Raw genomic sequence first — 16,180 nt, forward strand, 5'->3', positions numbered from 1 at the left:
ATGACCTGGATTCGATCAAATTTAAGCCGAATTAATCGTTGAAAGGCAGTACGAACACCTTTATTGCGTTGTTGTTGACGTTGCTGACGCCATTCCTGCTTTGCGCCATCATAACGCTCGCGCTATTCTTTTTTATCATCGATACGAGTAAACTCTTTTCTAACGTTCTTCTTAACTTGCAATTTGATCTGTTTCTTACTGCCGAATATTTGTTTAGCGGTAATCCTGACAAAACGATCGAACCGAGTTTTGTTAATTGACAGAGGAAGAAAATTTTTTCCTTGAAAGGTCGAAAAAGAACGATAACGATTTTCGATTCATCATCACGTTTGGTCGCTGGTAGAAAGAGCTGCCGTTGAAACGAATGCAATTTCAATTGTAGCAAGCATTTTTCCAGGAATCGACGTTTCGAAAATATGACGGTTAATCAAAGTAATGGCAGTTTTTCAAGTCGTCCGTCGCTGACTGCATCGCGCTGCTTTCCTCGAATTCATGACACAGACGCGGACTCTGAAAATTGGAAATCGCACTCCCCTTGATTACTGGACTAATAATTGACGATCTACGTAGAAAACCACCGTGATCGAACGGCCGGTTTAATTCGGTTCCCGTAATTTCGTTGTTTTCGCGGTCCGTTTGCCACGACTGTTCAACCGGCGGCACAAAAAAATATTTCGATCGGAAAAGAGAGATCGATATCTCGCGACTGATACCTATCCGATCGGCTATCGCGTCGCGTCCACCAGCCTGAAAGTTTAAACAGCTTGCGCGCGTTATGTTAATCCCCTTTATGCTAACTGTAATTAGATTTTCAGCGTCATTCGTTTTACTCGATGCTCGTTGTTTGAACTATCGTGTCCATTTCGAGTTGCGTGTTTAAACGAAATCGATTGATTCGTGAACGAACCTCGCGTTCTCGTTGCCCGTTTATCAGTTTGTTTGTAAAAGCGTTTGCCGTCGCATCGCACGCAACGACGGATAAGAAGAAGGAAGAGTTCATTTGTAATCACCGATGCAATCGGTGTAGTACGTTAACCGATAGCGTTGATCGATCCTTGATAGAGATAAATTTGCAAAATAGGTATTTATTATCGAACGTTATGGGATCGACGGTGTGCTTGCTTAAAAAAGCCAAGCGTGGATTTACGGAATACTTTACAAGGTTCGTTAAAGAGCGAACCATGTTTTCATTAGCGACGAGAAAACTGCAGAGAAGATAGCGTCTTCTTCGCATCCACGAACAGAGTTGTTTCTCTCAACGAAAATCTCATGCATAACGATTGAAACTTATTGTTGGACGGAGTCGATCGATAACGCAAACAAATTTTAGTACTCCGAATTGTCGGTTTACGATCGGATTAACGATTATACGCGAAAGAGGCGCATACGTCCGCGTAGATTTTTCATTATCCAATTCATCGTACTATTTTATTATCCGAGAGTAGGAAAGGAGAATTGGCAAAAGTTAAGGGAGCGTAATAAACGAACGTTTGAAACGATACGCTTTAATTGTGACAACGTCTTAGTCTTGAGAAACTTTAATTTCTTGGAGCTATTCGAAATTATCATAGCCCCTGGCGATTCTTAGATTTCTGCCTTGCGCGAACGATTGTTCTTCTTCGTCGACTTTAATTGCCCAAGCTTCCATACGAAAACCCTGCTGTTCGAATTGTTCGCGTTAAAGTACGCGCACTTGAAATGGGATAACGTTTGCCTGCTCGAAGTCGGTTGATTAACTCGAATCCAAGGATACACGCACAATTGCTCAATTGGCATGCAAAGAAACAGTTCGTTCGATCGATCCAGCTCGAAAAGCCCGAGTCGCATTTACCGTGCGTACCATGAGTTACAGCTCGAATCGAATATTCGATTTGACGCTTTCTCCTTCTTCGGGAAAAGTTTCCTCTGCTTCTAAGATGAGTGCTGAAACCGATTCGCGGCATTTTCTTCTCTTTCTTTCCTTAAAACAGGCGTCACGGTGCCCAGTTAGTCGAAAAGCACGAAGCGTTTCGAAATGTCGAAGTTGCAAAATATCGGAGATGGATAGACGGATAGAGACTGAAAAGAAGGACCGGATCGAATGCCAAATATTTCAGGCTCGTTTTCCAAGCTTTTTTACTTTTCGTTTTCGCTCTATCTTTCTCTCTCTCTGGCTGGATTCGCCGATACTTTGGCCGTGTAGTGTCCGCTACGCAGCCTCACATTCCTGCATCCGCCACACATACATACGATCGTGCTCTCGTTCTTGTGGCCTTTTTCTACGTTGTATCGCGAGGCCTTGTTCTTTTCCAGAAGATTTATCCGTCTTTTTTTCTACACGCTTTTCGGTGCTGCTTCGACTCCTTTCCTCTTCGGTGTTCCCGCAAGCTCGCGCGTCCTACATTTCAGTCCCAACAATAAATGGAAGATGTCGGCTCGAAGAGTTTTACAAACCGCGGCCGAAGCGCCAAGCGACTTTTGTTCTTACATCTACAAGATGCATTATTGTGTCGCTCAAGCCAAATCCAGTACACGAAATATTCCACCGGCGAATGTAAGCTCAATTTCGCCGATAACGGAGTTTCGAAACGAGCATATTTGCTGGTCCGTGTTTTTCCGTTTACGTTTTGCCAGCCGGGGATTTGCGCAACACGCTGCTCCATATATTTTTCCCAACAAAAGTTTTAAGAACTCGAGGTGGCGTTTGATACGGCACGTGACGCTGCATTTTTCTTTAATAAAGTCACGATAACGCAAAGATGCATCGATCTCTCGGCCCTTCGACCTTGCATTATCTGGTACATCACCGGATGCCGATTCACGCGCATCCTTCGTCGTTTGCTGCACGCGCATTTTTCCTCCTACAATTCGCTCTCGTCGCTTTCCGCTCGTGGCTCATCCGTTTAACAACGGAAGTTGTAACAGTATTTTCTTCGAGTCGTATCGTCTGTTCACGAAGAATTCTACAGAATCCTAATGCAAACGGAAATTGTAAACTGATACACACACACACACACACACACACACTCTCTCTCTCTCTCTCGTCATTCGTCTGTGCATTTTTATCGACCACTTGTCATTTATTCTTCAGCGTGGAATTTCAGCCAGAGTATACGCGATATATCAGACAAGAATACATCATTGTGATCGTGGAAGAGAACGCGCAAACGTAGAAATTTAATCTCACCCGCTTTGTACGATCGGTGTAAACATGAAAAATGAGGAAATCGAAGCGGAGGAATCAGCAAGATCGAGTCTTTCGAACATTATATATAAGCTGCGTCAATTTTGATTTATTGACATGGTTGGCGACGCGAACGTGAAAATGGGCGGAATGTTATTAATTGCCTTTGAATTATCAGCCTTGGTCGGTCTCGAAGGGACGGCTTAACACAGACTTTCTCAACAACACGAATAAGTCGACACGATATAACTTAGGAGAATAAAATTTTCAGAGCAAAGTGACCTCGGAGAAATGTGGCAGATGGCGAGAACATATCTTTACTCTTTACTCACTTACTCGGCGAAACGATTTTCTTCTGCCGGATATACGTAGAGCTACTACCCGACTAGTTCACGGAACACGCAGCTGACAAAGTGCGCGAGCACGCCGAGTTTTTATCAGTGAAACGGATTTCGCTCAATCTCTCGAATAGCGGGCTTGTCGTTCGAATATCAAGTACTTACGAGGGTCGCTGGCATTTAAGCAGCGCAGAATCGACCGTTCCAACGTCGCTCCCTCTTCTTCCACTTCCTTTTCCGGGTTCCTCCTTTACCATGCATGCCCGGAGTGTTCAGATCGATCGATCATAGCCGGCGGATATTCCGTAAATCACGTAGCCACGTGTCCTTTCGTACTTAACTTTGCTCCGATACAATTGGGTCGTTGCTATGTAATGTGGATTGCTCGTTGACGACGTGGAGGTTGTGTCGTCGTGGTCGATCGCGAGAAGCGAAACACCGTAGAGATATAATGTATACATATGTATGTGTGTACGTATATCGGGGATCGCACGACTCAGTTTTAGCTTCGTGCAGGCACGCTCGTCGAATGTTTGAACGATGATTACCTCCGACTCTGGATTCTAGATCGATTTTAGGCAAAATAAAAACTGTCGCTTCGTCGTTGTTCTCGTTGCGTTTCCAATTCCGCGATTTTATTTCCGTGACGAGAGCACACGAACCAGCAGCAGACCGTGCAAAGGTCCGAACGAAGGACGGAGGCGATCCATCGATCGACGCGAGGCTGCGAGACCGAATCGGTGTTCATTAAACAACGTTAAACGAAGCTGTGAATGAACGGTCCGAAAGTGGAAGCAAATGAATTTATCTGGCGCGGATAACGATCGATCGAGCAAGTGGACTACGCGCGAGAGAGAAAGTTTGATCGACGCGTGGTTAGCGACCAGCCACTTCTGATTATATCTATGCATACTTAATGCGCGTTCATAATGCAGAACGGCGCAATGACGCGTCGTTTGAGGCTGCTCTCGGAACAACGACAAGGGCGCAAATTGCCGTGGCCATTCGGTTGGCCTGCGTTTTACGATGCATAAGACCTAACGCAATGCCGGCGCTGGAACGTTGACAGTTCGTCGCTAATGTTATTCATAGTTGGCGTTACTGGTGGTAGCGGTCGTAGCCGCCGTAGCGGTCGTAGCCGCCCTGTCGACAATACTGCCGACTCCAACGTTTATTGCGTGGCTGAAAGTTTGTTATACAACGGCAGAATTTCGCTTCGTTAACCGGCGTTGCGACTCGCCTTTAAAATTTCACTCGTCCTTGGAAGGGAATTTCGCGATGAAACGAGTGGTCGACGCTATTTTTTACTTTTTATAGATTCGCGGCCTCCTTTGCCACTCCTTTCAAACGAGATCGCTCAAGTACGCCGTCCTCCGTTTTTCTTCTTTTTTCTTTTTTTTTTTTTTTTTTCTAACTGCTAAACACTTTTACTCGTTCTCATTAAAATCGTAATGCTTTCTCAAAACGAAACGTCTAGAACGATTTTTGAAACAGCCTGCGAGTATGCACACGATTATGCGACTGGACGTTATCGCGTGTAAAATATAACCGTAGCAAGAGAAACTAGCGTAAACGACCGGAAAGCTGCGCGCAACTTGTTTCGTATTTTATCTTTTCGCTGAATTTCTTGTCGAATAAAGCCGGCGGCGTCAACGCGATAAATGAATTACGTGGATTTTTCAAGCGCGGTTTAATCCCGTCTAATTGCATGGAAAATTTTGTCGAGACCTCGCGATAAATACTCGACGAGACGGTTTGAAGATTAGTTAGCGAACGAGTTTAATGCGCGCACCAATCCTCTATCACTGCTACTGTTGCTGCGCAAAGATGATCATAGTGCGGATAATGGATGAAACGTAGTCCTGATTAACGCTTGCTTGCCTCGCAGGCTTCTCGTCAATGTGCGCAACGCAGCAAATATGCTGCGCAATCTTGTACCTAAGAACTTCCACTGAACACCTGTTGGTATCGCGAATTCCAGATGCGAGGAATATCAATTAGCGGAACAGGGATGATCGGCGACTTATGAATATTTCAGTATGGATACTGGCGGAGAAGTCGGCGGAAGATACACATTGCTACGGCGCGGCGCACCGGTACGCGAACCTGGGGATTTAGTAAATTTACAAGCAGATCGTTAAGAGTCGGCTCCTCTGGAAATGTTATTCTCGCAGCGCAGGATAATACCCCGGCGTTTTCGGGTATTTGCCACGTCAAGTCGGAATCGTTCTGTCTAACCCGGCCGTTAATTCTCAATTGGAATCGTCCGAACGCGTGAAACGAAATATCTTTGGTGTTTTAAATTCAGCGTCCGCACGAACAAGTTGTCGAATGTCGAGAGGGGACACGCGTCTGATAGCAGCGATAGGGACTCGAAAGGCGAAATTAGAAGAAGGAACGAGAGGATGGAGAGGAAGCGCGAAGAAAGTAGAATCGGATGGGAAAAGAGGCCAGGAGACGATTCGTTTACGCGTTGGCGCGAAAAGTCTAACATTCCTGAACGCTGCGGAGTACGGAAAGGACTTCCGCGAGGAAATGTCCGTTCCTACCGCGTTGCTGGCCAGCGGAAGTCAGAAAACCGCACTTCTCTCGGAGAAATTCTCTTTTCCTTCTAGACGGTTGTCGAGCAGGCTTCTTTTTTTTTTTACCTATTTCCGCTGGAAAAGGAAGGGGAACGCTCGCTGCCGGTCCGAAAAATAAGAGCATCGTACTCGCGAGACTCGTGCATCTGTTTCCCACTTTGCATAATATTCCCTCCAGGGGCTAGGAACGGTTTTCCTTCTTACCAGTCGCCTCTGTTCCCTTTTTATTCGTTTTCTAGTGGCGTCGCGCGATCGCCTTCCACTCGTCGTCCCTCGAAAACGATTTCTTGAAATATCGGTTTGAACACGTGTGCGCTAGACAAGCTGATAAATCGTTAACGGTACCACGATAACGCTTGGTTAATTGCTATAAATAACGGGCGGAGTTACGCGGTCGATTAAACTCGGTTAAATTCGCGGTACCCAGAGTTTGGCTGGTGCCAGCCAATTTTCATTATTTATACGAATTCTACAGGGGCATATTTTTCCAAGGATACTGTTACCTACGGGGACGACTTTTTTCAAAGATGCGCGGCAACCCTCGTCCAACAAACGGACTAAATTGAATTAAGTTACCGCTATATTTCTTGCGAGCAGAAACACGCTCAACATCCAACCGGGAGCCAGGTCAATTTAACAGCTTGTGCGCTAGTTTAACAGAAAATCGTAGAATATTACCAAGGCGATTGTAGAACATCGTAAACAAGAATATTCGCTCGTTCGCAATTCGCGATTATTACTGCTTAATAAGGGTCGCTTGGTTTTTGCGCGTTTCAATCGCTCGATTCTCGCCGAATAGAACAGGTTGGCCACGGGAAATTCAGCGGCGATACAGCCGTTTCAGGGATTACTTCAATTTTACGGTTCAATTGGTGAAATAACGCCGAGCGTTTCGGATCGGGATGAAAAATTGGAAGCCTTTATTTGACTAAAGGAAAACGGTGGAAAGAGATCGAAACGGGCTTTGAAAAGAAAGATCGCCGATTAGAAGGATGAAGCATATGAAACGCAAACATGAATGGAACGCGCACCGGCCAGCAAAAATATTTCGTTTAATCCGATCGATCCGTATTTCTAGAAATAGACAGAAAGATATATCTAAAAAGAGAATTTGATATCGCGCGTTTCTCATGACAACGAGAATGTCTTAAACGTTGAATCGACTCGAATGTGTCATCGATTCGTCGACATTTTCCCATTTCCAAGCAATCGCGTAATTTAATAAACCAAGGAAAACGTTGCTTGTCGCGTCCAATTTTTCGAGCTTGCGAACGTTCTTCGACAAAGAAAAACAAAAGAATTTGTCAGAATTGACGTACGGAATTAGTCGTTTATCTAAGTAACGATACTGCATTGGCGAGTATTTCGTTGTGGACAAAGGCCGAACCTTGTTAACGATATTCGTTTGAGACAGAAGCAAGAGAGCATAAACGCGCGCACTCGATCGTAATGATCGTAATTTATGCATCGCGGTACGCGTTTGGCGAAACGATATCCCGATAGGGTACATTCAAATTAAATTATAGACGCTCTATTCAATGCGTGGAAAATGAACTGTTTGAAATGTGAGGCATTAATCAAACGAATATCGGAGCCGCGTATTTTCTCCGAATATAATTAATTCGATCTAGAGCAACGTTTGACGTTATAGAAACGAAATCGCGAAACGCTTTCACGGGTTAGAAGCTTGATCTAAAAGAATCCGAATTGGAGATGAAAAGGAAAGAAAGAACGTGCTCTATCGCAAAATTCCAGCGGAGCTGTATTTCACTAGATTTCGCCGCGGCTCTCGTCCGTTTGTTCGTTCGTTCGTTCGTTCGTTCGTAAGCCCCGCACGCGGTTTACGCTAGTTCAACGTCACTGTGTTCGCCGCGCAAATCGTAAATCCATTTCACGATTTCCTCGAGAATATGTTCGGTGATATTCCGTGATATTTTTCAAGGTAATCCCCAACGAAAAGCGAAAAATTAAAATCATCGGATGATAGCTACAGAGAGTTGCTCTAATTACGTTATCATTAGATCGAACATTAGACGTTTCGTCGGAGTGGTCGTTGCTCGTTGTCATTCGTTGTCACTCGTCCAGAGCAACGAAACCTGGTTTCGGTGAAGATTCGCGCGATTGGTTGCCTTGCCCAACTTTTTCAACGTTTTGGACAAGCGGAGGAAAAGAAGCGAAGGAAACAAATCCGGCGCGGCGTACCAGTTGAAACGATTAAACGTTCGAATGGCAGCCGTGCGACCGTTTTTCGTGACAAGTCCGTCTCATGAATGTTTAATGCCGGTCATTTTATAAGGAAATAAATGCACCTCTTTTGTTTGCATCGTACTTCCGGCTGCCTTACCGCGTGTAATTCTATTTCTGATTTCACGGCAGCTGCCCTGTTCAGACCCCGAGGTTCGTTTGATAAACTTGGTTTCGACGCGGCTGCCGAGCAACGAACTCGTCGACCAAACGAAAAGTCGGAAAAGCTGCTTTTACTCGAGTGCAGTTCGCGTCGATATAGTCGAAAAGTAAAAACGGAACTTGGTTTCGATGCCACGCTCCGCTAAAAAAGAGAATTTCATCTCGTAAGCCCCCCTTTTCCTTTCGTTCTTTCATCCCTCGTTTCACCGTTTCCCGTCGCTAGAACGCATACTTATCGTTGTACGATTTTCTTTTCGTTTTCTTTTCTCGCCGCGATATTCGTTCGCCCTCGACCCCCGCTATTCCACAGCAACCGCGTGCGGTTGTCGTACGATTCTACTCGCAACGTTTACGTGACAGTCCGTGTCTGCACACACACACACACATATTTATATATACATATCAATCTATGCGAAAGTCAGAGTAACGAGAAAGTTGGAGCAAGCAACGCCATCGATGGTTCCTGGACGACCAGAGCAAAGATGAAGATCAACCGCGACGTCTCGATGTTTGTTTGGACTTTGTCGAAGAAAGTGACGCTCTCGGTTCAACGAATAGCTGCGTTTCTCGCCGGCCAACTTTGTCGGAAAGGAATATACGTCGTGTATCCGCAAGTTCCGCAGATGCGATTCAGCCTGCCGACTGAAGTTCCAACGCAACCGTAATTTTCAAGGGAATCAACATTTTCGAAAACGAGTAAACTAATAACTCGTCCCATTGGGGGCGTCGAATGTTCACAGCCAAACTCGCGGTAACTTTTGCAAAGAAAGGGTGCGTCGTTTACGATCGATGGCATGGCCGTAAGAACAACGCGGATAGAGCGTGCAGGCGAATAAAAACATTATTGCGAGGCGATACAGAGCGTGGTCGTTTTGCGGCGAAGTCGGCGCGAATCCGAGTGTGAGCGTACGATTAATTAAATTGCGCATTTTGCCCCGGGATTTCGCGCGGACCGCGCGTGACTCGACTCGAGAACACCGAACAACTTTCCGGTGTTAAACAATTGCCTGTATCGCAGCTAGATAAAGCGCCCAACACACACGAGCTTCCGTATCGTGCTAGAAATTAATGTCGCATCTTGTTCGCGTTCGGTCGAGCAACCCCCCCACCCCCTTCTCTCTCTCCCAGGATTCAACTTGGAAGGCAAACCCTCTTGGAAGTCGAATTTCTCTCAACGCCGACCGGTTTCGTTGACGCATCGTTGCTCGACAAAGAAGCCAATTCGCCCGGTTTTACCGTAATTACACGGATGCATTTAGTCGTAAGAACGGTTGAAAGTAAACACGCACGAAATGTTTGATTAACGGAAAATGGCGTTACTCTAATTAGCGAAAAGGGCGGTGGGATACCGCGCGGTGCTTTTCGTTGGTCGTCGCGCCACGTTTCCATTCATTGCCAAAAAATATTCAACGATGTATTGTTGCATTTAGCGTCGCCGATGATGGCGGTGGAAAGATACGCGAGGGGAAAAGGCGGGTGAGTAAGAAACGGGCGAAACTGGCTAATGGGCGAAGGAAAAACGGGAAGGCGTAGGATGGAAGGGGCGTAGGATAAACCGGACAGCGAACGGTTGGAGCAGTGGTGGCTCGTGTCCGTAAAACAAACTGTCGCTACACGAAGTGGATGCTTTTAGCCGGTATGACGCGGTAGCGTGGCGTAAAGCGGCGAGATTGAATTTCTTGCGGCTGTGTCCGTTTCTGTTCCCATTGCTCGGTGACAAAAGTGAAATTTAAAACTGACCCCGGGCCGAAAACGTCAGGCGAAATACGGCTCGCTAGCAATTTCCATTAGGATGATCAGGTCTCGCTCGTAGTAGGTTCGACCGTTCTCGGATTCTCTCGGCATCGGTCTGCTCCCTCACCGCGAAATGAATGTGAAAGCAGCTGTCGCTTCACCACCCTGCCTGCCTCACCTCTCTATTTCTCAGAAAACTTGGAATTACACTCGCATTCGCGTTTGCGGCTAGTCGCGACCTGATGGAAGTGGAATTTGAAATCAGTCTACCTATTTCGACTTCTCTGTCCCCCGAGTATCGACCACGCGGTGGCCAAAGTTGAAAACCGTGTCCGTTCGGTATAACTAGTTTCCTTTTCGAAGATTGGAGTTTCCCGAACGTTTCCCGCTTGTTCCCTCGATCATATTTCACGCTGCTAAAAGAAACCGAGCCACGCGATGAAGACCATTCAAATTGAATCCGAATCGAACGAGGTTCCTTCAAATATTTACTCGGTGCAGAGCGTAGAAGTACAGCGACCGACGAGCAAGATCGCATCGATTATCCTCGCTTTTCTCTTTTTCTCATCGATAAGTCGACGATTTACGTCGCGATCGTCGAATCGCTGCAAAATTTTTCTACCGAAAGTTAGCCTAGCGATCCACGCAACCTAGTCGTAACTTTTTTTACGGAAGCAGCTCGTACGTTCCAAGTCGGTTTCCAATTCGAACAAAACGCAGAAAGCCGACTGTTTCTCTAAATATTTTACGAGCTGCGCTCTTGTTCGAAACTATGACGGTGATGGTACGCGTCGTAATTCAAGAGAGAACGAGTCGCATCCCCTTTCTGCTATGTAATGCCTCATAAAGACACCTTTATCCCAAGTTTTTCATTTTCACGAGCACGCGTTTCGCGGTTGCGGTAACGTGCACACCGATAACGATCGCCGTGCCGTTACCCTTTACAATATCTATGTATGTTATTCGCTCGATCGGAAATAACTGATCGTCGCTGTATTGTCCGAAGCAACCTTTGCTTTTTGCGTGTTTTACGAGAATGTACTGTATTTACCGTATTTGCTTTTTTCGTTTAACGATTTGCCGCTGCCAATCAATTTTTTCGCCCACCTCTTTCCCGACCTTTTCATAGAAAATCATTCGAGCTATCGACAGCGATATATTTTAATCCCCCGTCGAGAATCGCGTCTCCGCGGTGAAAAACACGCGAACGTTTCAACGTGCTTCGTGATTTCCGTGGTCGAAAATTTTAGAAATTTTGCCCGTCGACGAAATTTTACCAACATCCAGAGTTTGCTGCTTGGAGGGCATTTTTTGCGACGTTCGTTTGGCGCGACATTTTCACCGGTTCGCATTCTTCGCGTCAAGGTGAAAAAAAGGACGCGCGGCAACCATCGATCGGAACTTTGCTCGTCGTAGACGAGGAACAGCGATGGTTTCTCCTTCGACCGGCAAATTATCGCGTGCGAAACCAACGCGTGTCTCATTCTGCTGTCGCGAAAACTTGTTTCGTCTACTTTAAGTTGTTCCGTTCCCTATATCGCTAAAACGTCTCTCATCTCGCGTCACGATTCCCACGGGAACACGCTACTAGCATTCTCCGGCCGAGTTTAAGTTAGAGGAAGACGCGGAGTAGCGATTGTCAAGAGTACAGTTTACCGGCGGGTAACTGGAAAGAAGTGCGCCTTATTCGGGTCTGTGACGGTACTCGGCAACGATGTATATCGCCGAAGAGAAGTGTCTAATGAGCTATCGATATCCCAACGGTCCTTCCGCCGATCGTTCGAGAAGAAGGCGTGCGTGGCAACGGTAGCGGATGCTTAACAAACGCGTGGAGAGTGGGGATATCAAAGAGCGACTATTAAAAAGAAAAGAATCGAATCCGATCGACGGTTAAGTTTGAACCAGGAAGCGATAAAATCGAGTCGTAACCGCGCAGCGAGATTGACTAGCGAAACCGAGAGCGATACGCGACGCGATCAAAAGAAGACACTCGTTTACCCATTTGCATCATGGCTTAAGAGGACTGTTCTCTATCACCGCGTACGGTCGGTCGTAGGTGCAGTAAATGACATCCGAGTTCTTCATGGAATTTCATGGAGTTCATGGAGTCGAAAATTTACTGTTCAAAACGATTGGTAGACGATGTTACTTCGCAAACATCGCACCTTACATTCTTTATAACAGAGAAAACAAGAGCAAATTATTTATTTAAAAAAAGTAAGAAATAAGAAATTAGATCGTATTGTTTCTCGTGAAATTCTTTAAAATGGTCAATACAACAAACCGATGTAGGCGAGATGCCGACAAACGAGACAAACGGGATCTCTCACATCTGAAGAATACTTAGCGACTGAAATAAAAAGCAGTGGAAGCGCGCGGATTAATCCGCGTTTGGATGCAAATGGGTTGATAAATATATTGTTGACCTGAACACCGAGTGATTATTTAGCGCACTACACCCAATATCACCTCAGGTCTTTGGTGTGTACCATGTACACGTGTATAGCGCACGAGAATGATTTACACGGCATAAGTATCGCGAGAAAGAATGTATTTCATGGTCGATGCTGCTGGGCGTTATCGATACCGGAGCCTGAAATCTCGGAGCTACGATACAGCACTACCACTCTCGGTCTCGTCCTTAATCGAAATTTTAATGGAAAGATCACAAAGCGAGCTTTCGGCGCTCGGCGGCTTCGAGCGGCAATCGTTTCAACGAGTATCGCGCGAAGACGAAAGAAAACGAAGCATCGCCACCGCGTCAAAGCGGTCTCTTGAAAAGCGATCAGGCAGGAAAAGCGAAACGATCTCGCTGGGAAACTCCATCGGGTATTAATTGTCTGATCGTGTATGAATTTTACCGTGTTTCCTAGCTTAAAGCGATGGAAACGAGCATCGATCGCTTGAAAATTGAAGTTTTTGCAACCTACGACGGTGACGACGGTCGAGAGTCAAAGCGTGCCGCGAAAACTTTACCCAACTGTTGAAATATAGGTTAGCGGCAGACATAGGGCTCGCACAGCTGTACTGCACGTTCCCGTAAGAGACAGCGAAGATAACGCAAGAACGAGAGAGATTCTATCGTTCGCTCTGTCGAACGGGTGCTTTGGCGGCAAAAGGAAAGAGAGAAGGAAGAAGAAGAGCTTGTTGCCGTGGATAGCGTACCGTGGATCGTCACTCTATTCGTGTTCTCCACAGATTTTGTATAAATGAGAGAAAGAGAGAGAAAGAGAGATAGAGAGCGACATGCAAAGCTGACCTATCTCTGTCCTTCGATGTGGTTTTCAGCTCATCCGTAAGAATGGGCAGATCCGGGCAGTCTATCTGTATGGCGGGAGAGAAGCTGCAAAGAAGAAAAAGTGAGAATCGAAAGGCGGGGCAGGCTTCGAAGGGTCGAGGTGAATCTAACCCTCCTTCTATCTTAGCGACGAAGATTGAACGTGGTGGTGGTGAATCGTGCTGAATGTCTAGTCCACAGCGAGCCGAGGGATTCGCAAATTCACCGTGAAATCTTCTGCAAACGGAAGTGAGGTAACTCATTTCCGTTTCATCGGGAGTTCCTTTCGAATTAAAAGAGCTCGGGGCGTTGGCAAACGGCGAAAGTAGCGAGAGAGAGAGAGAGAGAGAGAGAGAGTTAGATGCGGAGCGAGGAGGATGCTGGATTAATTAACGTAACGTAATTACGACCCGCATTGCGAGAGTCACGACGATTCGAGAGCCCGACAGAAGGACAGAGGAGAAAGTTGAGACATCGAATCGATGAATCGCCGGACGTGCCATTTTACATCTTCCAAACTGAAAGGTTTTACGTATAATTAAACTACGTTAGCTCTTTGTTCGTTGTTGTTGATGTGTCGCGTCGTGATACGGAACGATCGGAAACGTTTACGCGTTATCAGATCATCCATTCCGTGGGAAACGTCGCGGACTCGAGAAGAAATCGTATCTGCGAAATAGACGAAATCGGATTTTACGTCGTATCGTTTTACTCTGACGAGAATATTTCACGCGCGTTATGGAAAACAATTAGCTCCGGCACCAAGCCGAGCGACGTACGCTATCGTCTCGCGACGCTGTTATGAAATCAATTTTCTACCCTTGTAAATTGTATATGAGCGTTAATAACGCGCACGCGGTAGCTAGCTCCGTACCATGAACCTATTGTCCAATGTATTTTTCATCACGAAGCGTGGAAGCTCGCGTACCTCGGGTTTCAGAGTATCGTGGCTCATGCATATGATCGCGTGAACTGGAATCGAATCCTGATATTCGAGCAGTCGATTTGCCGGATAGAAAGCGCGTTAGAGGGTGTTTCGATTGTCGCGTGGATCGATGAAGTCGGCGGTGCCACATCGAATCGAAGTTGTATAGAAGACCGTGGAAAGAAAGAGATTAGACGACGTCGAAGCGAGAAGGTCGGGACGTCGCGTCGCGTCGCGTCGTAGCGCGGTAGCGATAAAGCAATTCTCCTCCAAAGAGGAGTAAAAACGAGGGTGTGTTCTCGAGCCGTCGTGATTGTCAGGCTCGAAGATTTACCGTCGATCGGATTTTTCTCGCCGAAGGAAATTCAAAAAGTTGGAGACGATGACACGGGATCGGGATCGAATCGTCCCGATGGATTTATTTCGCCAACAGGTGGATTAAATCGTACTAAATCTTGGAGCGGCTGTCGCTTGGAATTAGGTCACAGAACAAATTACGAAACGGCATTAGGTGTAATTTCGTCATCCTTTCGTTTCTCCGATGGAACAACATTTACCGTCGGTATGATACGCGGTATGATACTGATATTTCAGTTATCGAACATGCACGGAAAGTATCCATCTATCTCGGATATCCTACCTGGAACGATATCCTGCGCGAACTTTAATTTTCCCATTATTAGCTGGATCGATTCAATCGCTGCATATCGAATGCACTTAATGGTCGATGCTATTTACGTGTGTAATTACATTTTATAATTACTGTTACGTTAATTAAAATTATGCGTTATTCCATATTAAATTTTCTGCTTTGCGACACGCAAATGAATTAACGAGGATATTCATTACGTATGAACTTTCTCAAAAGCTAGAAGGTGACGTTCCAATAATCGTTCGAGTCGATCGTTCTTTCTCGATCCGTTCGTATCAACGATAAATATCGGCCCGTTTTATCCTTGCGATTCGTGCGCGCCACATTCTTTAGTCTTATCGAATTTGCGCGTAATCCAAGGCTATGAAAAGCATTAGAAACTTTTATCGATAATTTCGAACGGATGCGGTCAAGTTTTAATGGTATTAAAGTAAGTCCTCGAACTCGAACACGGTTGCATCGATACGGCAAACACGCTGGTGCACCATCGGCTGTGTACAAACGAATCTTCCGCGCTAAAATTAAATGAAATCCACTGTGCCGCCGTCGCGTTTCAATTTCTCGTCGTGGGATTGCTTCTAACTCTACGATTTATAATAATTTATGCGCCATAAATAGTATTGGACATTGGGATAAAGGTAATTTCGTTGGATGCTCCATACCGTGTCTGTACTATTCTTAGCATTACAAATTATATTCATCATTCGTGGGGTAGCCATGAATTATTTAACGAAGACTATATTGCCGTAAATGGCTGCAATTATTCCAGGTACATAGTTGATATCGGTTAGTGGAATATAACGAATACGCTATAACTATTCTGATTCGATTAAACGAACTAATTCTCTGAAAATTATGTGGTCCAGCGTAGCACAAACCGTAGAGTTTCTTTGAGCTAATATTGGGTTGGCAACTAAGCGATTGCGGATTTTGTCATTACCACGTAATGGCAAAACCCGCAATCACTTAGTTGCTAACTCAATATATTTGTACGACGAGTGGCGGCGGCTCGTACGGATAATCGTTTTTTACGCCAACAAGGATTTTCGTAGAAATTATTTCCCGTCTATTTTTTCTTTGCCGTGCACGCTTTCGACGAACGA

Source organism: Bombus pascuorum, chromosome 12 (genome assembly GCF_905332965.1).
Source record: "Bombus pascuorum chromosome 12, iyBomPasc1.1, whole genome shotgun sequence".
Taxonomy (NCBI): domain Eukaryota; kingdom Metazoa; phylum Arthropoda; class Insecta; order Hymenoptera; family Apidae; genus Bombus; species Bombus pascuorum.